The 19,806-nt window shown below is 38.2% G+C and overlaps 1 protein-coding gene across 3 annotated transcripts in view; it reads right to left on the bottom strand.

Annotated features, from left to right (window-relative positions):
* Positions 1–19,251, bottom strand: part of adarb1b (adenosine deaminase RNA specific B1b) — a 197,903-nt gene extending 178,652 nt beyond the window's left edge. For all 3 annotated transcript variants that reach the window (XM_067444472.1, XM_067444474.1, XM_067444473.1), the window contains exon 1: positions 19,072–19,251. The gene's annotated coding sequence lies outside the window, so the exon portion shown is untranslated. The remainder of the gene's footprint in view (positions 1–19,071) is intronic.
* Positions 19,252–19,806: the final 555 nt, after the last annotated feature.

Here is a 19,806-nt window from a genome sequence, read left to right as displayed (position 1 = left end):
AACTGTGTTTCGATGATGAACCGAGGTCTTACGGGTGTGGAACGACATTAGGGTGAGTCATTAATGACATCAATTTAATTTTCGTGTGAACTAACCCTTTAATAAATTAACGTGTATGTTTATAGAGTAATTTAAAATGGCTTCAAATGCAGCTCAACCAATAAGAATCAAGAACCTTAACCATCCGTTTTATAAATCGCATACTCTTAAAACTACTCAAATTACAATTTAAAGACCTATTCAGCATGTTACTAGTTTAAAAACAAGTTTACTAGTATAAAAACATGCATTATGCCTCTATTTCAGTTGGCTCTTTTAACTGAAATGTGGGAGTTTAATTCCTACCGACGCCATACTGATTACAGTGATTTTTTCGCATTCATTTTTCAACAAGTGGTCCATCTCCTTCCTCATGCTGCCTCATATGCACCAACCCCTGCACCATACACAGAGAAAAACTGGGTCACATTAAATGTTTCTACTGAGAGAACGTGTTAAAAAGCACCCAACTGAAAATCCTCCAGCCTTCAAAACCTGTAAGGAGTGCAGTTGACAACCTATATATTCCAGCCATTTCATTGTTTTTTCATTAGTGGATTTCAGGTCCACCTGCCCTAGACGGTTTTCTCCAGGTACCAGGGTGGAATGCAGGCATGTAGCTCCATACATCCTACAGAAACGAGATCTGGGTGAATTGGGAAGTGCTGCATAAGTGTAATTTACCTCAACTCCTGGTAGTATCAGTTGTTGTTCAGACAATCTCTGCAAAAAACTAACTCAAATCTCAAATCATTTCAAGCTACCATCAACCTCTGCCCTGAAGTAGAGATCAAGCAGAGGAAGGGGGACGGAGGGGGGAGGAATGGTGGGGTTACTGACTCATCCATCAAACACACATATAAAAAAAGCAAGCTTTGAACAGTCATGACAGAAATGAAGAGTTAGAAGATGACAGTTCGTCTGAGGACTCTGCTAACTAGGGCTGGGAATCGGGAGCTTGCCGAGTTTGTAATCTGAACAGAACGTGACGAGAAAGTTATTGCTGCAAAACCAGAAGAAAAAAAACTAGCATAGCTGGTAACAAACATAACCATAAGCAGCATAACCAGTGAGTGTAATTGGATTGCATGAATGACTCTCATGAATAGATTCTTCTCAAAATATTTGTCAAAAATACTCATGATTAAGTCTCAAACTTGTGAGTTATCAAGTGTTTTCAGTTTTATGATTACAGACTGGTTGTTTGTGTGTCAACATGTAGAGACGCTTTCAGAACTGCTTTATCATTTTAATCGGTACATTATTATATATATATATATATATATAGGTTTTTTTTTAAAAAAAAGGTTGTAATATCAATATTTTGATACATTGCCATTTCATAATTCTTATCACCATTTTCAATAACACTGGCCTAAAAAAACCTCAAGCTTACTGTGACTAGGTAAACAGTGATAAAGAAAGAGAAAGAAAAAAGACAATAGAACAAAAACAAGTGAAATAGACTGAAAAACTTCAAGCAATAGAAATACTACCTAAAATGCACACAGTAATCAAATGTATAAAAGAATGCAGTCTTTATTGTGTAAATTAAATATAAATGTATTACAATTATTAAAGATATTAAAACTACAAAAGAGCAGTGAACGATTTTCTCTATTTTGTTGTTTGATTAGCATTATCAATGACAGCAGATCATTTGGAAACCTACTAGCCACCGCCAGGGTTTTTGACCATTTGTACAAAAATGTTATAGCCCATAGAATATTTTGTTTTGTGAATATCTGAATATGCAATACATCAAGAGCTGAACCTCTTCTTTTAAACAAAAAAACAACTTATTTTAGCTTCATGCATTCTTTTTTTTATTTTTATCAACGCTTGAATATGGGTAAGTTTCATAAAAAACAAAAGCAATATTTTGAATAAAAAGCTGAGAAAAGCCTTTGTGAAAGTCTACATCCAGATCAGATTCAGAGCGATGATCAAACACAGATGGAGTAGATCGAGTCCATCAACACCCCTAATGATGTCACAGTCCTGTAGCTGTCCTGGGTCAACATTTCATTTTCTTAACATGAGACAGTTTTGATTTATAATCTGTTTAATGTTGATGATCATATTATTTTGCATATGCATTTGCTTACATACAATCGCTTGTTTTACTGCGTCTTCCTCTCGGGTCTTTTTATCAGGAGATTCAGTATTTATTCAGAAGATCCGTAATAGCGCCCCCCTAGCATCTAACAGTGCAAACACAGAAAATTCAGTTTTGGGCCAGGAAAGTGTTTTTTCTTCTTTTTTTCCCTCACAAATAATGGAAAAATCTGTGTTTGTCAGGGAAAGAGTTAAGATTCCCATTCCTTCTGCTAACTGCAGTTTCCATACCCATAAAAACATTGAGCCTAAATTCACGCTTTATGAATATAATTCCCTCTTTGAAAAGTAAAGTTGTGTAACAGTCTTTTCAGTTCAGCAACACCATAAAACAAAACCTTCCACAGCCTCAGGTGACCATGACTAGTCAGCATTCACATGAAGGCGACTGTGATCAATTATTCATTACATTAATTCCTGAAAGCCAATCCACCGACCCACATAATTGGGGTGATGTCTACAGCAGCCTCTCGCTTAGTCACGACAGAGGCCAAAAGCCAAGAACATCCAAGTTTTGTGTTGCGTTACGCCGCGCGAGATGCTTTGTGAACAAAACAAACGATTTCTCCCTTCAATTATCAAAGAAACACCCCATCATGTACCTACAAACAATAACGCATTATTGCCGCATCGCTACTGCAGTTAAGCATGTGTGTGAGAAAATGAAGTACATTTGTAAGCAGTTCCTGAGACAAATAAAAGCAGACAACAGTCCCACACGGTACGCACCCTACGCCACAGCCTTCACTGCAAGCCACAGGAGCGTGTGATGAAGTTTCCATAAGCATCTGACAATGCAGTGGGAGACGGAGGATGGACAGACACAGCGAGGCAGATTGTGCAAAGACACCGAGGAAAGAGCAGATGGCCTCGCTGCCTCTAACAGAACAATGGCTCCCAGGGAATCCACCGTCAGCCAATCGTGAGATGCTCGTTTCAGCCTTGCGTGCCACAGAACACTAGAGGAAACCGCAGGACAGGCCAGAGAAAGGCAGTAAATCTGAGCACTGTGAATGAGTGAGTCGTTGATTCTTAAATTGGTAAGAACAGGAAGAGCAAAAAAACATTTGAAAAGATAATCAAGGTCTTAATAGTGAGGTCAAAAACATGCTTTAAAAAGGCCACAATTAAAGTATCGACTCATTTTTTCAGGAAAAAACAGGCAATGTGGCTTTAAAAAAAAAAATCTAATTAACCAAAGAAATAACAGAACTTTATTCAAAAGCAATTTTATTTTTAAATATATTAATTTTGGGGTTAGTATATTATTTTTAATCAATGCTTTTATTTAGCAAGAATTAATTTGATCAAACGTGACAGTAAAGATAAAGCTACAAAAGATTTCTATTTCATATAAATGCTGTTCTTTTCAAAAGTATCACTCTTTCCCACAAATTTTAAGCAGCACAATCATTTTCAACATTGCTAATAATATGTAATTGGTATATTAGAATGATCTCTGTAGGATCATGTGAGACTGGAATAATGCTGAAATTTCAGAATTGATCAGGTATTCAAATAGAAAAGTCATTTTTCACAATATTACCGTTTTAACTGTATTTTGATCAAATAAATGCACAGCGGCGCGGACGCCTGGAAAAAACGTGCACATCTACATTTAAAATAATGATCAAAAGATGTCACGTGAACTGTAGTGTGTAATCTGAATACAGCGCTCCTCAAGCTAGCAAAAGAGCAGAACAGAGTATGTTTACCATTAGGCCATGGAAGAAAGAACAAAAACATGGAAGGAGATTTCAGGGCAGGATAAGGACCAAAGAAATGAGAGATGAGGAATCAGATCCAGGTCATTTGCGAGAGACCTGTCAAACTTTCACGGCGGCAAAACGGAGTATTAAGAGCCATTCACACAGAATGCATTTGTGTCATTAAAAACTCGAGATGCTGGTCTAGAGATGTGTTTTTTTTAAATGATTTTACTATGAGCATCACGTAAAACAAAATATTAAGAATGTTACATTTATATAGCACTTTTTCTGGGTCCTCAAAGCACTTAACATGGAGGGAATCTCCTCAGCCACCACCAATGTGCAGCATCCACCTGGATGATGCGAAGTCAACCATCTTGCGCCAGAATGCTCATCACACACCAGCTGATTGGTGGAGAGGAGGCCGAGTGATTAAGCCAATCAGGAGAGGGGGGACGGCATGTTTAACGTCTCATCAAAAGGCTGGTGCTCTTTGACAATATCGTGTCCCCATCACTATACTGGGGTGTTAGGACCCACACAGACCACGGGGTGAGCGCCCCCTGCTGGCCTCACTAACACTCACTTGTGTTAGTGTTAAAACATTGTATCATGTGCGAGATGTTGCAAAAGATGCAGAAAAAAACAGTTCAGAAAGGCATAACGCAATAAATAACGTCACAATATAATTTATGCAAAGACTGTGCTTGCAAATACTGGCAATAAAGCTAACTTTTAAAAAAATGTGTATGTGTGTAAGGAAATATTGTTTCAAAATTGTAATTAAAAATCGAAATAAAAAATAAAAAAATCTCACCAAATCTCTGTCCATCTCACAGCCCCACATTTGATCCAAATGTTATCCATAATATGTTTATATTATCCCTGGCTAAACGAAATCCTTCATGTAACAAGTATTTTTTTTCATATGAACAGTAAATTTAATGGGATCCTCTAAAGAGTAGGCACTTCATAACACAACGTATATATTATTCATTATAGACTTCAATTTCGAGGGAGCCCATTTCCTAATTAACCTAAGAAATTAAATTAAAATTAATAAACTAACAAAATAGTTGCTCTCATGATGAGAACTGCAATCTCAAGTTCGTTATGAACCCAAGGCCCTCAGGGTAAGATATCTGCTGTTTCCATTCAGCCAAACATACTCTTCTTTTTTTCTGTCAGTAATTCAACTACACTATTTTGACACTAGACTAAATAACAAGAAAATATAAACTATTTTGTTTAGTCAATAAATTAACCCTACATTACAGGGGCTTTTTAGCCCACAGCAAACATTGCGTTCCAACGAAGAAACATTTCCACAGGATACTAAAGCACCCAGTCTATGCCAGTGAAGAAAACAAACAAGAGCGGGTTTTCCCCCAGAGGCACATCCATGTATATTATTATGGATCTTTCATTCCATCTAAAACACAAGTCTTCCTCGATTATGGATCCAACTAAACACACACGACTTGCAGATATGTGCTTGTCCTACACTGCACACTGAAAACAAAAGGCTTGAATTATTGTGAAATGCACTTCGCTGACAGAAGCTTTCACCAATGCTAGTTGAGGAAGCCCTCGGACAGCCTTTCTCAGAAGCAATAACCACATTTCAGGAAAACTAAAGATCAACCCTGTAGTCAAAGTGAAGATAATCAAGCTGAGCTGCTAAAGGTCTGGCAGTTGCATCTTAGCATTGCGCCATGACTCATTGTGGCTGAGGCCCTGATATTAAAATCTGCCTTGAACACACACAAACCAAACAAACCACTTTGTGCAGGATCAGAGAAGCCGTATCAAAGCCTAAACCGGTATCTTTAATCACTCTCGAGTGCCTCCATGCAAGCAGACCGTTCTCCTGGCCGTAGCTTCAGATGTCCAGGTACATTTGTCACTGGTGCTTACTGCTAACTCGTGTCATCTAAATCGTAGGGCGAGACCTCATCTCGCTGGTCGTGTCTTGCTGCATTTAATCACATTCTTTAAACATTCAGCAAGAGCAAAGCCATATAAAGACACTTCAGGGAGATGATCCACTTCAGGGATTTAGCTTTACAGGCAAAAGCACCTTTCGATTCAAACAAACTATCACTTGTCCCGCAAGGAGAAAGTCAAAAGCTATGAATGCAGTTGAAAAGATGAACCAAAGAGAGCTCAGAAAGAAGTGTTTGGCTAAGAAATGTGCAAAGGCAAAACACCTGCCTGAACTTGTGACGGCGATGGCAAACAATAGAAATATTGCAATATGTCACACTTCTTACAGTAATCGCAATATAGTGTATCATAACCCCAGTATTGGAACACCAGATAATTAGCAATACACATCCCTTAAAGTCATTAATTTTAAACTTAGCCTTTTTAGCTTAAAGGTTCAGTGTGTAATATTTATGAGGATCTATTGACAGAAATGCAATAAAATATACATAACTATGTTATCAGTGGTGTATAAAAACATTACATAATGAACCGTTACTTTTTTATTACCTACAATGTGCCATTTCTATCTCCATACACCGCGGGTCCCCTTACAGTGAAGTCCCATTTAGCGCTGCCATGTTTCTACAGTAGCCCTAAACGGACAAACGGCTCTACAGAGCGCTAGCTACACCCTGCTGTCTCCGGTGACGACATCTTTGTCCCGTATTGGCCACCGTAGCTTCTGTGCTTCGAAAGGGAAGGGTGAGTGGAGGGTGTTCGCAATTCGCAACCTCACCGCTAGATGCCGCTAAAATTTACACAGTGCACCTTAGGGATGCGCGGTATACCGGTACTGGAAAAATACTGGTATATATTTTATTTCAAACGGTATGATATCATGATTTTGCATGTTTCGGTATATGCTGCTTTTCCGAAGTTCACCGCTAGATGGCAGCGCGCTACCCCAACTGACCCGAAACAACCGGCAAATGTGACAACAACATAGACGAACAAAATGGATAACGCAGTTGAATCTCACTCAAGATGCCCAAAACGAATTAATAAAGAGAGGAGTAGAAGTGAAATTTGTAATTACTTTGCTTATAAAACTGATGAAGAACCACCAAACCTAGCCAAGCATCTGTCACTATCCTGACTTCTTAAGAGATCGACAGGTCAGTAAATCATTCAAACCATCTCATTTAGACATTTGTTTTCTTTTTACACTGATTAACGCACATACAGAGCCTAACATAAGATCGAATATCACAATCTCCAGCTTTCGTTTCAACCAATGACATTCAGATCTCATAATATTTGCATGCGTCCTAGTGCACAATTTACATTCGCATTAGACACAACCGACTGTGGTTATGTGAATACTCACTAAAGACGGACATTTGTACATAATTCTGTGTATTTGACTGTTTGAGGAAATTTAATTTGTAATGTGCGAGCTCTACGTTACAGGAGTGTGTGTGTCGTTGTTATGAGCTCATGTCTCCTGTAACGTTAACTGTTATTACGAAATGCTTATAAAATCGCTTGCATGTTCAAATGATTTCCGTTATCCAGCCCGAGACGAAGGTGAAATGTTGAATCGGATTATGCAGATTGCTTTAGTGTAGGTGCGATTTCTTTTCAACCAAGAAGCAATTTGCTAATTTTTAGAGATTTTTGCTGCAATTATTTCTCACAAGAAACTTTTCAAATGACTGATTTGATGTGATAAGCTTTGCTAATTAATTTACTAATAAACATTTGTGGTGATTTTCCACTTTATAAACTCAAAACTTGCATAATTGTACTCATTCTTGTGCAATATACCCGCGCTAATATCAGACCGCGTGGTATCGCTTTAATATCGGTACTTCGGTATTAGATTGTGGTACCTTACCGAAGCCAAAATTGTGGTATCGAGCCATCCCTAGTGCACCTTTAAACGTTTGAGAAAACTCAAGAATCGCAAAACAAATCTGGATAGATATTATTGCATAAAAATAATACATTTATAATTTTAAGCTTAACAGACAGCTCAAAACAAACTATTTTATTGCAAAAACTTTACATAATTACATAAGGATGATGATGACATAGGGCTGGGCGATAAAACGATAATTATCACGATATAATTTTCCTTGATAAACCGATAACAACAGTTTGATAAATTCTCGATATAATGCTTACGCGCTATGCGTTATGCTACGTGTGTGTATTGCAGACCGGGCTTCTGGGTGCCCCACGCGTTGTTGTTTACAGTCAGTGGCTGACAGGCTTGGAGGATCGGCGTGAAGTGGAGCGAGAAAAAGGAGAGAGAGTGAAGAAAACTCAGAGCTCACGACCAGCTCGGATGAGACGGATATCGTTGACAAGTTAGTTCGCTCAACTTCAGTGGTTTGGATATGTTTTGGCGATCCCATTCCAACATAAAATAGAGCGACGTGCGTGGACTACATTAACTACATTCATGCACGTGCTTATCACCTTGTTAGTTGTAGTGGGTGACTTACAACAAGCTAATGTTAACAAACTATAATCACTAAAATATCGGACTTGTACATCGCTATCATAATTGTTTGTCTTTGGTGATGTAATAATGACTCCGCATCGCCTGTATCAAAAGAGAAATCATTTCCATCCAATGTTTAAAATGAATAAAACAGACTAGACAGCCCTTACTGGAGATTCACAAATACTGAACTTTGCTCTCTCCCAACTCTCGCGACCAGCCCACTCTCTGTGAGGTGTGTGTGTCAGTGAGATGCATGCGTGTATGTGTGTGTGTGATGCACGGTGGACAATCCACTGTTATGCAAGAGGGGGGGACTCAAAATGTTTCTCAACTTAAAACGCATTTTTTTGCTTTTTTAGTGTTTTACTACTTACACAATTAAGTATATATAATGATATTATTGATAAATAGTGTAGAGTAAAAAAAATGCTGACCACAGTTAATATTTTAATAAATAAATCTACCTCAGTTGTAATAAATTGTTCACCTGTTTGGGAAGTGTTTGTCATGTTTTGACAATAAAGGATAGTTTAAAACCACATTTAACTGTCTGTTTTAAACATCTTCCACTTGAGCAAAAATATGCCTTCAAACTTTAAAGAAATAAAGATTTAACATTTATCGTGATATTTATCCATATCAACTGATATGGAAAACTGTGATAATTTTTTTGTGCCATAATCACCCAGCCCTATGATGACAATTCATTTTGATCATATAAAAAAAAAAAAAAAATAAAAAAAAAAAAACATACAATGGAATTGTAATCAACTAATTAATTAAAAACAATATCAGTCAATCTATAAAAACCACAAAACATTTAAATATTTAAAAAAAAATAAAAAATACGCACACAGCATATAGTTAATTAGTATGTGTAGCAGTCATAGGAATAGTTATCTTCACTACGTAGGCCGCAACATTGGTGAATAAAGCATTTGGAACCAACTGGAGCAAGCATTTAAACATTCTGTGGCTGTGCACTATAAATATTGATGACACACCACCATGTTAAATGCTGAAAGATGTCTCCTAAAGGTGTGTTGTGATTGTGGTCAAACATCTGTACACTAAGGAAAAACCTTTGAGCGCTGGAACTACTCCTACTAGGGGGTTCGGAGAAGTCCTCTGACGCGCTTCACAGATCCCGACACCGTCATATGCGAGAAGCCATTTCCCCCTCTTTGCCAATGGTTGATTCCTTTTGTGTAAGAAGTTATGAAACGGGCTGGCCGTGCCCCAGCCCTTCTATGTGCAGCTGATGGGATCGGTGTACTTTCTTAAGGCCTTGTACTTGTTCTAAAAGGAGTTATGCAACCGCAGTTTCAAAATACAAACTTATTCAGCATGAGTAATCGCTGCAAATCTGCAGATTTTGCGCCGCCCAGTTTTTGTGACGAGGAGATGGGGCGGCAATGATGTGCCCTCTGGGAAGCTTTCAGGACGTCCCAGCCATGTTAGCCTCGGTTTCATCATCAGACTCATGACAAAAACCCTGCATCCTGCTCCTCCATTTCCATCGGCCATGCTGCTGCCCAATTAGTCAGCCTAAAGAAGCAACCACCCACCCACCCATCCCTGTGACCGAAGGGCCAATACTTCCAGTCCAATAAATCTACTCTTAAAACTTTACTCACCAGCTTTAACACAACTTGAGTCACACTTTCCAAATATTAACACAGAACAAAGCAAGAAATGAAAGAAAAAGCAAGCAACGTCAACAGTGAGACTGAATTTTACTGCAAGATACCAGATACCGACAACCAGAATACTGCAGCAAAGACCGTTTGGTCTTTTTAAAGGCCCGGGTATACTTTATTTCTGTTACGGTACGTCTTACACACAGTTGAGTGCGCAAGCCTTTCAACGTATACTCCTTTGGCTGTGAGCGCAGCCACTCCTTTGGTTTTCTAGTGCTCAAGTCACCTGCACATGCGCAGTTGTACACGCACAATTTCTCTCTCTTTGGGTTGATATTGGCTAAACAACAAAGCCTTAAGCCCAAAACACACATTGGCCAGTGTGAAGCGACGGTCAGCGGACATCCGCAGACATAAAAATTGGGTTGCACGCTGACCGAGTGTGTGGATGTCTGCTGACCGAATATGAGGATGTCCGCTGACCTTCGCTTAACACGGACGGCCAATGTGTGCTTTGGGCTTAAGGCTTTGTTGTTTAGCCAATGAATATCAACCCAAAAAAGACAAAACAAATGTCCACATTAAAGAAAGTAAAACAGAAGTATTCAATTTTATTAATATTAGGGATGTAGTTTCATAAAATGTAACAATATTAGAAACATTTAAAAAAATAAACATAATAAAAATAATAAAGAATAGTAATTAGGGATAGGGATGCAACGATATGAACATTTTGGCTGATATTTCTTCATTTTTGAAAGCTGATAACTGATGTACAAGACAAAATTCTCACCATTAAAAACCATGTTCCAAGCACACAATTATGTTATCATTATGATTTTATGTAGCCTAAATGACAAACTTGGGCTGCACATGCTGCACATGCTGCACTTCCTTTTTGAAGTGTTTCCAATCATATTTCAAGCAATTCAAACCCATCATGGCGAACAGTGTGCATCTGAAGGAAATAATCCAATATCAGCTTTAATATATCAGGTCGGCATTCATTTTCTTATTAAACTAACATTAAAAATAACACACATCAGCAGATACCGATATGGTGGCCTATTTTTCATGCATCCATAATAGCAATTGATCGATCTAGTTTAAGAATGCTATTGGACAGCTGAAATGAGAGATTAAAAAATATATATAATAACAAGGAATTATGAAGAAAAAGTATAGATCAACTTGGGGAAAAAAATAAAATAAAAATCACACTGCCAACTGTCACACTGTTGATAAAAAAAAAAAAAAAAAAAAAAAACCAAATCAAATACCTGAATGTGTCAAAACCCAAATCAAATACCTGAACCAAATTACAAAAAAAAAAGAACACTGACTTTTTTATATTTATTAGTGAATTTGGGTATAAAATATGAAACGGGGTGGAGGTGCAACTGTATTAGAATGATCAATCATTACAGTACTCGTGCACATCCCTGTTGACCATGTCAATAAAAGAAGCTCATTATGTTGTAGTAGTAAGTGATTTGGGGATATGCTATCAATGCATTAGTAACAACTCAGTGTAGCACTTTCTTGAGATTTCAGCTAAGTATTCACTCCATTAACACTTGAAACGTCCTTATATTTGAAGTATTAATGATGCAGATATCATGAACAGAGCTCAAGACGGGGGTAGAATGAGGACATGAATAGAGCTGCAGCTTTCATATCCTGACACACATAGCTCCTTTGTGTTCATTATTTATGTGCATCACACCATACAATAACTTACTGTATTTACTGCTGCTGACATCCATTATTCAATCTTCCCTCTAGACTAACTAGAAATCAGTGCTGGTAGTTTCCATCTCACTAACTATCTAAGATGTGCTGAACATCCAGTATTGTACTACAGCAACAGACCAGAAAATACCGCACACAGGGTTGAGCGATATAACAAACGTGAATATTATATGTGACTAGTTTCACAATTGTTTGTCCATTGCCTAGCGACAAAAGTATAAGAGTGGTTTTAATTTAACACAAAATAAAACTAAACTTACAGAATCAAATTTAACATCAGCATTGGAAAGATTGATTAATTTCTATAAATTGATTTAAACTCAATTTCAAATAAATAAACATACATATACACTAGGGCTGCACGATTTGGGGAAAATATATAATTGCAATTATTCTGGATAAAATTGCGATTGCGATTTAAAATGCGATTATTGTTATTATTATTTTTTTTTACAAATGTAAAGTGTGTGTATATAACATTTTGTGTTTTTAAATTAATGTGACTAATAATAATTATTATGAATATTATTACTGCTAAAATATTTTAAAAAATAAGATGTATTACCATTACAATAACATTTTCATAATTACAAATAAAAAGAGTATGTCAGAATAAATATAACACTAATACTAATTATTATTATTTTTGTAATATTTTACAGAAAACTTATTTTACAAAAAAAAAAACAAAAAAAACTGCTGGGTTATCTATTAATATGCAGACAGCCTATAACTAAAAACATTAGAAAGGTCTAAGCCTAAAGGGTCCTGCACACTGTGCGATTTTTCAAAATCCTTTGCGAATGTCCCTTGTCAGACTGTACGAACATGATCGCCATGTCACACTGTAAGATCTCAGTTGATATTAATGTCAGACTGCACGATAGTGAAGGCGCGCTAAAAACGGACGCGCGCAAGAAAACTCACCCGGAGTTCATATCATCAATGAATGATGCGTTCGGTGACAGTGAGCTGCATTACACGCGGGACTGAAATGGTGCTTACAGAGAAATCTCTAGCTCTCGTTTTGGTCATAGTTTGTCTTGAAAAACCGAGATATTTGACTGTCGTCGTAGGAGAAGTCACACTGCAGGATTGTGTGCCAAATCTTCTGACACTGCCAGAATTTTGTCTGAGGTAAAATTTGATCGCAGCTCATTAATCGGCTGCCGGTGAACATGTCAAACTAACGACCAAAGACGTCAGATTTTAGCCTAGGATCAGAGGAATCTTTTAGGATTTGCTAAATTTGTCCCAGACGGCCAAATCGTGGCCAAAATCGCACAGTGTGCACCCGGCTTAAGGAGTTATTGTAAAAAAATAAAATAAAAGATTTTTTTGAGAAAGTAAAAATACAGCATGTTTCCTGTGATGGGTAGGTTTAGGGGCAGGGGCAGTGTAAGGGGATAGAAAATACAGTTTGTACGGTATAAAAACCATTATGCCTATGGAGAGTCCTGTGTTTCACACACATTTCAGTCATATTAATAATTTTTTATGTGTTCTTGTCTTGTATTTGTGCATCTGTGAACTGTTCTGTGTTTATCTTGCTGCAAAACCAATTGCCCTATGGGGACAAATAAAGTCTAAAGTGTGTGTGTTGTTTATCTGTAATTTCAATTTCTTAAAGTCTGTCTTTAATATGAAATATTAACCTCTTGTGCATCCACTGTGGGGGAAAAAACTCCTGTATATTGAAGAAAAACATGGATTGTCCAGTAAATTTATAATTTAAGTTTATTAAGTTTTAAAAGGTATTAAGTATAATTTTTTCTTATTATTGATTATCCAAAGTTTTTAATTCATACTGAAAGCTAGAGGGCGCCCTTGAGCGGAAAACGCCACATTTGCCTCAGAGAAGTAATGACGTTCTGTAAACAGAAGTTTGAGACGCTTTGATTAAAGATGACGACAATAAACACGACTGCAGCAAAATATGGTGTATTTGAGTTATTCAAGCCGTCAAGGGTATTTTCATAATAATAAAGTGTATTATAATGCAGTGCTGATTGACATAGAATACTATAAAATAACGCCTCGTCTGCCTCACACTGATGATGAGAAGCCACATCAGCTCACACACACTCGACTGACGATATGAAGTGAGGTAAAACATGTTATTAAACGTTGTCTTTTGTTGAACAGGTTTATGAACGCTTCACTAGTTTGTGAAGATGTTTGACTCGTGTTGCTTTTTCAAACGCACGTTATAAACGACTCAAACTCACAGTCTTTCAGACGGAGCAGCGTTGATCACAAAGCCGCTCTTCGCTAACACACTGGACATTTATTTATTTAATTAAAATCGCAGCCTTTGAGCTTTCATAATCGCACACAAGCCAAATCGCGATTGCGGTTCGATTTCGATTAATCGTGCAGCCCTAATATACACACATCTATAAGATTATTTGGTGATGTAAAGAAAATCAAAAGATAAGGTCTCATAAACGGTATCATATTTATTTACAATTTAAAAATGCAGTTTGGTTGCTATATACATATATAATAGTTTAAATAAATTTACCAAAAAAAAAGACACGTAATCAGTAATCAAATAAGAAAAAACAAACTGCAAACAATAGCACAAATAAATACAATAGAATAAGAGACAAATTAAATTTAACAAGGCTTCAAGGTTTTCAGGTGGGTCTGACAGTTGTATTCAGGTAAGAAATAATACAGTAATTAAAGCAATCAAATGTTAAAGACTATTCAGTGTTATTTTATTGTAAAAATTAAATGCTTACAAAAGTATTTTGTTCTTGATTAACATAACAGGCAGCAGCAAGGTTATTAGGCTGCTGTCACTTTAAGAGTTTATGCACAGATCCAATACAGTTACACAACATGCGTTCTTTTTCAACTATTAATTTACATTCCAAAACTGACTGTATTTATCTAAATACTTAGCAAGGATGTGCATGTTGACATCATTTTGTATGCATTTGACCGTTTAAGTAGCCTAGAAATCTAGACGCACCCTAGCGGCAGCTAATTTAATCTGCCCGCGAATGTCATCTAGCAACTCTCAATACCCTTCTGAGCTGTATTCGCCTAACTCTTGCCGGGCCAATCACATTGGCCCTCATTTATCAATCTTGCGTAGAAACTGGTGTATATGTTGGCGTAAGATTATGCTTACACTCCTCTCACCGCCTGATTTATGAAGCTGTGCGTACCTCTGCAATCCAGGTGTACGCAATACTTGCCCTTGATAAATGTGGCGGCTGAAAACGATCGTCATTAGAATAATACGCCCCTATATATTCAAGTCTCCGCCTCCCCCACGCCCTCATTTTACACCATGGACAAACAGAAGACGGCAAAGAAGCGAAACTTCTCCGACGTGGAGATCGGGCGGGCTCAATCATCTCACTAGTCCACTAGTCAGGGCACTGATTAGGACATAAGTCAATGGGCTGACTCCCTGATCAGTGCTCTGACTAGTGAACTATTGAGATGATTGAGACGCGCCCATCGAGACCATCACCAGGGAAGTGGAAAAAAAACCCGAAATTGTTTTATTTGGGAGTTTAAAGAGTGGAATTAAAGGCACCAACAAAAACAAAATATGGACCCAAATTACGAGAACTCTTAATAATGTGGGGGTTGAGAAGCGCACTCCAGCAGTTTAAAGCTGTTTGGATGATAAATTACCATCACAATGCATTATTTTACAGCACGTTTTGAAAAAATTAGCATTTAATTTCGTATCACGGCACATGTATTGGGGTGTACAATAGTGATGTGATGTGGAGTAAGATTCATTCACAGATTAATAATTACATGACAATTTGTAAGATTCTTATTCTTATTATTATGATTATTATTCTTAATGACGCTTGTTATTTAGAAGAAGAATGTCGTTTTTATTGGTTTTATTATTATTTAAAAGAAAAAGGTCATTTTTATTATTTTGTCAGTCTGAATTATTTTAGTCCCAGTCCGTGCGCAGCTGCCGGGCCAGGCGGGCGTGAAACGTCAGATAAAGCGCACAGGCTCGCGACTGGAGGAAGCATAAGCCTACAAATCAAACGCTTTGGTAAAGTCACAAAAATTAAACATTGACGTTCATGTTGCACAAAAATAAACACTGAATGTTGTTGTTGTGGTTTTTAACAGTGGGTCATATAGCATATCTTGCCAGTGCGTTTTGTGGTGTTAGGACTTGTTTTTCTGCGCATTTTCCCACTAACTCAAACGTGCATACACCACCTCCTGAGCTGGCGTAGGATTTGAGCGTGGCGTACGCCAACGTCCATATTGATAAATCTCAAAGTCACCGTGGGTTTGGCCATTGTGTATAGTCGGTGGGCGGGGCCATAATGACGACAGCCGAGTTGCGTTTGCGTGCTTCTAGTAAACACAGAAACTGGCGAACGGCGGTCTTTCGAATCAGCTTTGACCGCGACTCTGGAAGACTTGGAGTTAAGCTTTTCTCTGAGAAAACAACAAAGAACGGCACTGAAGTCATTCTTAAAAAGGGAAGATGTGTTTGGAGTTTTGCTGACCGGATACGGCGAATGTTTAATCTTTCAACAAGCTCTACTTCACCTTCGTTGCTCTGGTTGGTTGTAGCGCTATCCTATCGCGTACAGAGGGAGTTTGAAAGACAACCGTTTATCCCGCCCCTCGGATTGAGCCCTGTCAATGGTGAGTTTCCAGACCAAACATCTTGATGTGGGTCTGGCTTGTCAGGCTACTGTTTAAGTGCAATAAACCATGAAAAATAAGTCAATTTGGTATTCACAAGCTGTTTCGGAGGCGGCTTTATGAGAGCGCTACTTAGCTCACGCTTTTGGTGTGAGCGTCAATTATGAGTACAATTATGCGCAACACAAGCACTGCAGACCAGAGTGAATGAGACGAGTGACTGACAGGAGGCGACGCATATCAATATTTTTACTGCACTGATAAGTAGATTAAGCTTTTGCCCAGCCCACTTGCAAACGGTATAAAAGATTTCACTCCAGATCATTATGTCAGCAGCTCAAACAATCAGACTACACTACCCGTGTCACTTCCTGCATATTTAGCTAGTAGCCCAATGGACAAATTGAAGCAAATTGACTCGAGATGAAATTCAATCTGACACGTCTGGCGCAACAAAGTGCCACAGAGAAGAACAAATACACAGCTAAGCCTAACCTTCAACTTTGAACTTGACATCAAATGAGACACCCAATACTCAATGGCACTTTTTGTGTGCCCTGTGGCTATACTCGTCTGTCCAACCAATAGAGATTGCAGCGCAGGAATCTCTCCACGTCACAGTAAACGAGCAGGTCGAAAACGTATTAACTGATGCACTGCTCATGTAGACAATGGCATGACCCTAAAACAAGCTGTTAACAAGGATGCAGTGATACCATGTGACGGATTACACACTTCTTTAACAGGCAGGGTGGCCGACAGGCCAAACATAAGCAGCACCTCGGTGCGTCAGAGTGGCGAGCACATTGTCGGAGAAATTTAATGCATAAATGATACTGACAGCACGTGCCGAATTCAACTTAACGTCCAAATAAAAACAGCTAGTCAAATCAATGCTCTTAAACTTCATTTCCACATAATCTGCTTATAATGTCTTTACACATCGGATTGGTGCAGCCAGGTCATTACTAGGAGACAAATATGAGTTGAGTCTTCAGGGCATATATGACTAAGGAGATGTAAGCAGTATGAGATTGGCTGTCTCTAAGTGAATCATACACTTATGCTCCGCAGAGGACAACAGCCTTCATCGGGTTCTCTCACGGGCTACTCTGAGGCTGAATGGTTAAGCTGCTTTGATAGCTGCTCATCCCCCACGATATTAAAACTATTTTATATGAGACCACAATGGCATTAATAACTTAAGTAGGGCATCAGAATAATAGAGCTGCTTTGACATACAGTACTAAACAATTGCATTTGTGTTTAAATTGCTAGTTAAATGGCCCAGTGTTTAGACAAAACACAGAGACCCCACAAGAGTATCACAGTCAAAAGCAGGAGACTAAGCAGTACTGATATGAGGATTAAAACATGACTGCTGTCTTTTGATGAAAAGACAAAACCAAAGTAGGAAAAAAAACTCCAACAACTGTACACTCCTGTTAAGTGACAAGTGCATAAAACAGGAAAACACTGTGAAACTGAACAATGCACAGCAGGTGCACTGGTCAAACCGGTGAAGATAATTACTAAGTGAACAAATCAGCCACTCAGACATCACAATCTGTGGTCACATCCAAAAGGAAATGTACTTAAAAATGACTTGAGATGCAACAAGATCTGCTAGTTTTCAGCTGCACCGGCTGTCACCCTTAATACACACTTTGGTGTTTATTGAGAATTTGATGACTAACGGTCTGGGTGGGAAAAGGTGACTTAATAATAACAACGGCCAAACAATTTTATGTGGTAAGATACGGAAAATATGTGTGTTTCTTTTCTTGTGGTAGCTATAATTTAGTAGAAAAAAAAACTGATGAGACAAGTGACTTAAATGTAACAGTAAATAAATTATATCTAAACAAAACTGAAATATCGCTGACTATTTCATGTTAATATTTAATTATGGTTAAAGTAATTACAATAATAATTGTTGAAAGTAGGCTAATAATGCACTTTTTCAGGGTAAATGGGCTACTATGGCTACTGGACTATACTGGTAGGCTACTCGTAACATACACTTTTTTTTTCTTTTTTTTTTTGGACAGCTGTCACCATATGCCTTTGACGTTTTGTTAACTCATTTTGTGTTTTTTTCAGGGTGGGTATTATTAGTGCTTTTCAAATGATTTGCGGAAAGAGCGACTTAACTGAGGTGGCCAAATTTAGACTGAATGCACTGAATGGGTGATTTCTGCCACGGCGCTTCACACGAATACATTTTTCGACAGAAATATTATTGGGAAGTTGCATTGCAAACGCACTTGACTAAAAACATCGCGTCGGAGTCGTGTTTTTATCCAGAACAAGCCCCTTTATTAACACAAGCGCGTTCTTTTCTATCCATCTATCCTCCATGCGCGTTTCCATTGTGGACTGTGGAACTGCATTATGACAGGCTCGCGTGCCCCGCTTCCGTTTAGAGCTGCAGCGATGCATCGCGTTCATTATTACAGTTTCACACTACACGCGCGTTCCCGTTCAGCACTAAACACCACAGTGTGCACCTTCCAGCAGCGGGGGCGGGTTAACATCTACTATAGTCCAGTTCTACGTTTTTTAGCCCTCTAGAATAACCAAATGAACAACTTGCGTCAGGATTCAAGGAGCTCTCGGTTACAAAATATCCGTTTGCGTTACATAAACACAGCGGGAACACGCGCGAAATATCCAGCGTCTAAAAATAACACAAGAGTGGAGAAACGTCAATACTCACGGGTGTGAATGCGGCGATCGGCACCTCAATACAGATTCAAAGGACACCCGTCCGCCATTGGAATAAAGTTCAGAGCCCACCTCTAATCTCGATGATGTTCCCGGGAACGGAGTAGATCTGTTTGATCACACGAGCGGCCTAGAATACTCTCGCGGGGTCGCCCCTCGGTAGCGCGCAACGTGGTTAAAGAAACACACTGTGATTGGCTGAGGGATTGCAGGGACCGCCCATAATGTGTCAGTCAGGGTGGGAGGCTGAACCCAAGCGACGAATCTGATTGGCGGAGCACACTAAAGCGAAACAGATTGGCTGTAAACACAACGGATGATTACATTTGTAAGAAAGAAAAGCAAATTTGTTGTGTTTAATTAATTATATCTGTAAACGACAGAGTGATGATGATCAGTTGGCTTGGCTGCAGCTATTACAGGGTTGCAGTGTAATAAAATATTTACATTAGTTTAATATTGAGTTCCCACTTCGTGCACTGATTCCTGTCCCATGTCCTTGACGTTAGTTTTTAAAATACAACATTTCCAGTTTGATAATAATCAGATATGATCACAATAATGTTCTTAACATGCATTTCGTCTTATTTAGTCTTTATTTTATGAAAAGATGGCATTTATCATGCACCCACTACACTAAAGAGCTAACTTATAGGTCTATTACACCTGAAACAGAAAAAAAACATAGGCTATCAATATTTTAAAGACATTCTACTTTTTTACATAC

Source organism: Pseudorasbora parva, chromosome 5, assembly GCF_024679245.1.
Source record: "Pseudorasbora parva isolate DD20220531a chromosome 5, ASM2467924v1, whole genome shotgun sequence".
In the NCBI taxonomy this organism is placed as follows: domain Eukaryota; kingdom Metazoa; phylum Chordata; class Actinopteri; order Cypriniformes; family Gobionidae; genus Pseudorasbora; species Pseudorasbora parva.
Note: the sequence above shows the minus strand (reverse complement) of the source record. Positions and strands in the feature narration are given on the sequence as shown.